At 33.9% G+C, this 3958-nt stretch overlaps 1 non-coding gene across 1 annotated transcript; it reads left to right on the top strand.

The window, feature by feature from the left end:
• Positions 1–3274: 3274 nt before the first annotated feature.
• LOC114679116 (U6 spliceosomal RNA) lies at positions 3275–3380 on the top strand. The gene has a single exon (XR_003730797.1). It is a non-coding gene; the product is annotated as a U6 spliceosomal RNA (small nuclear RNA).
• The last annotated feature ends 578 nt before the right edge of the window (positions 3381–3958 follow it).

Genomic DNA, 3958 nt, shown 5'->3' with positions numbered 1-3958 from the left:
TTGTTTAGAAATCTTTCATCTACCTTGATCTGAATGTCCATCTTTCTCCCAAGATATGGGAATTTTACAGCTATTATTTTATTACATAGGTTTTCTATGCCTTTTACCATGTCTTCTTTTTCTGGAATACCCATAATATGAATATTTCTTATCATAATGGTGTCCCATACATCCTATAGGCTTTCTTTACCATTTTTTCTTTTTAGTTTTGGTTTAGTTTTGCTTTTTAGCTTTTTCTTTTTAGTTTTCTTTTTAGTTCAGTTTTTGTTTTAACTGACTTGGTTATTTCATAAGACATGCATTCAAGTTTAGAATGTCTTTCTTCTGCTTGACCTACTTTATTGTTGATGCTTTTGATCTTTTTTTTATTCCATTCATTAAATTTTTCAGCTTCAAGTTTTCTGTATGATTCTTTTTAGGATTTTTATCTTTTTGTTGAATTTCTCATTCATAATATAAATTGTTATCCTCATTTTGTTGGATTTTCTCTCTTTATTGTCTTGTATCTGCCTGAATTTCCTTAGTATCATTATTTTGAATTCTTTTGCAGACATTTCATTTACTTCCTTTCCTTTGGGGTTGTTTACTGGAGAATTATTGTTTTCTTTTGGAGGTGTCATACTTTTTTGCTTTTTATATTTCTGTGTTCCTATGTTGATATCTGTACACCTTGTGACACAATTGCCTTTTCAATTTTACAGAATACTTTTCATAAGTGAAGACTTTTTTCTGTAGATGTGACTATTGCTGCAGTTGGGTAGGGTGCTTAGTAGGTGCAGTAGTGTAGTCTCTGTGATTTTATTGGTTGTAATCCAGTCAGCAGTGTCATTAGGTTCCTCAGTGACCTAGACTGTGAGCATTTGTGAAGGCATTAGTGTGTCTTTGCTGAGTTGGGGTCACCAGCAGCACTAGTCACCAAGAGGGATAGTCATTAGTTTCTAGAGGAACAGGTTACGTGTAGCATTCCACAGCTCTATAAATAGCAAGAGAGTGGTCACTGCCACCAGTAGCCACCTGGTGGGCCTGTCATCAGACCCAGGGGAGCATGTTCACCACCTTCAGCAGCTTTGGTTTTGCCAGTCACAGGGTTAGGGTTACCAGTGGCAGTGAACACCTATGGGTCTCTCCTCAGTCTCTGAGGGAGCACACACAATGCTTAGCTACTGTACCAATTGAGAGATTGTGGTTGACACTATTAGTGGGTGTTGGCTCCCCAGGTTAAGTAGGCAGGCATGGTACTTCTCCTTGGGGCAAATGATGCTGCATGGGCTCAGGTGACAGGGTCACAGTTGCTGGGTCAAGCTGGAGTCATAGTATTACATCCATTTTTGTAGGCATAATGAGATAACAGTAGGACTCTAGGGATGTGGAGATGCAGGGGCTAATGAGCCCTAGGAGAGAATGTTCTTCAGCAGTGACTCTGCTTTCAAAATGATGTAGATTAGTTCCTAAGGAATGAGATTAGATGATAGCAGATTAGATCCTAAGGAATGAGACAGACCCAGCATGAGTTCCCTCTCTGGAGCAATACAGCCATCTGAACTCTAGGCAACTCCTTATCATGAATTTAGGTCCTGTGAGGACTATGAGTCTCTCAAGTAGCTAGTATTGGAGGCATTCAGAGTGGTAACCAGGACAGGTCTTGTGCTTACCTTTTTCCCACAATGGGTAGCTCTTCCTGGCTCTGGGACAATCCTGGCTGAGTGCTTCACTTCTCTCTCTATGCTGTTATCCTGAGTTAGTGTACCCCAGAGAATCTTGTCACTTTCTTGCTGAATTCTTGTATTCTGGAATTTACTCTGCTTTTAGCTACTCTACTTGAAGTGCAGTTATGTACTTCCTGTTTTTGGTCCTTTTTGGAGTAAAAGAGAAGCATTGAATAACTCTACTCAGGCATCTTGAGCTTCATACTTTTTAATCTGCAGTTATTATTATTGTGCTTTAAATATTGCATAATCTCTACTGTAATTTATTCTTTAACACATAAAATTTGTGGAAGTTTTTTCAAAATGATTTTAATTTACTCATCAATGAAATTTTTGTTTTACTATGGTTTTGCAAACATTTTATTGGTACTTTCAAATTCATTGATCCAATGGCATATTTAATATTTAAATTAATTGAAATTTTAATACTTCTATTATAGCACATGAGTTTTGTGTGCTTACAAATGAATTTTAAATTATTATGTAGAATGATATAATTATAAATGTGAAAAGGGATCATAAGGATCCCATACACAATAGCACTTCTTTTTCCCTCTACCATAATTTTAGCCAGTTAAGAGTTAATCACTATAGACAGGCAAGTAGAGACAAAAACCTAGTTTACAATTGTTAAATTGACCATAAGAAATGTGACTTAGTTGTCCTTGGCAATGACTTATTAGTATATGACTTCTGAATTAGGCAGACTTACATAGTTAGAATCACTGGCAATGCTGCTTTAACTGTGGGGGCTTTGTTCAACCAATATGGCATAAAGAAAGGAAATGAAGCAGGGTGTAGAATTGGTGAATGGAGATAGATCCTTAAGAAGTGAAGAAACATGCTCAGTTTTCCCTCCCAACCTCTTAAACTTATATGTCTCTCTGCCTCAGAAAATAAAAATATATGAAGGGGCGATATAGTAGCCAGAGGAATCCCTTCTAGCAAATGCAATGGAGATTGCTTATTTTAACTGTGTTCAAATAATACAATTACAATAATTCAAATGATTTAACATAATATTCAAAATATCATGTAATCTAATTTGTTTTTCATTTACTATTACAAAATTTTCTGAAAGAAATGAGATAGTGCACTATTATTGTGACTTGAAATATGTTGAATTTTGCTTTATATCTTTTGCATTTTAACTGCACATACATCTAAATTCATGACTGCTATAGCTTCTTGTTGGATTTTCACATTTATTTTTGTGAAGCATCCAGAACAGGATTTCATATTGCATTCAGTTCTCACATTTTTAAATCTTTTAATATAAACTAGATATTCAGTCTGTCTTTGCCTTTTATAAAGGATGTAATCCATTATTTTACACGATATTTGTCTTCATTTTTATAATACTTTTTTAAAAGGTTTAGAATTCCAGGTTAGCCAATATTTTCTTTTATCTCTTTAAATGTATTTTCTCCTGGCTTTAATCATTTTTGAGAAGTCAGCAATCAATCTTATTTTTAATCTTTGAAGTTAATGAATAAGCTTTATCTTGGATAATTTTTGAGTTTTCCATTTCTTTTAGGTTTCTATCTTCTAAAATACATGTATGATGCTTGCTTCCTTTAGCAACACATATATTAAATTGGACTGATACAGAGACAAATAGTGTGGCCCCTATGCAAGGATAACATACAAATTTGTAAACAGTTCCATATTTTTGCTATTAGAAAACATTATGAGCAACTATAAACCAACAAACCAGAATACCTATAAAAAAAATGAATAAATTCCTGGACATATAAAACCTACAAATATTGAATAACAGAGAAATAGAAAACTTGGACAGACCAATATCACGTAATATAATTGAGTTAAAAATTTAAAAATCTCCCATCAAAGAAAAGCCCAAGACTTGATGTCTTCACTGCTGAATTCTACCAAACACTTAAAGAAGAACCAATGTCAATTCTTCTCAAACTATTCCAAAAAAATGAAATGGGAGAAAATTCTTTCAAACTCATTCTTCAAGATGTGTATTACCCTGACACCAAAACATACAGCAAAGCAAATAAAACAGCACATCAAAAATATTATTTACCCATAATCAAGTAGGACTTATTCCAGCATTCCAAAGATGCAAATCAATAAATGAGATGCATTTCATCAACAGAATGAAGAAAAATAATATTGTAATCTCGATAGATGTAGGAAAAGTGTTTGATAAAATTTAACATCCTTTCATTAGAAAAATTTTCAACAAATTAGATATAGAAGGAATTTACCTCAACACAACAACA

The sequence above is a fragment of the Macaca mulatta genome, chromosome 6 (genome assembly GCF_049350105.2).
Source record: "Macaca mulatta isolate MMU2019108-1 chromosome 6, T2T-MMU8v2.0, whole genome shotgun sequence".
Taxonomy (NCBI): Eukaryota; Metazoa; Chordata; class Mammalia; order Primates; family Cercopithecidae; genus Macaca; species Macaca mulatta.
The sequence above is the reverse complement of the archived record's forward strand: the minus strand, read 5'-3'. Positions and strand labels throughout refer to the sequence as shown.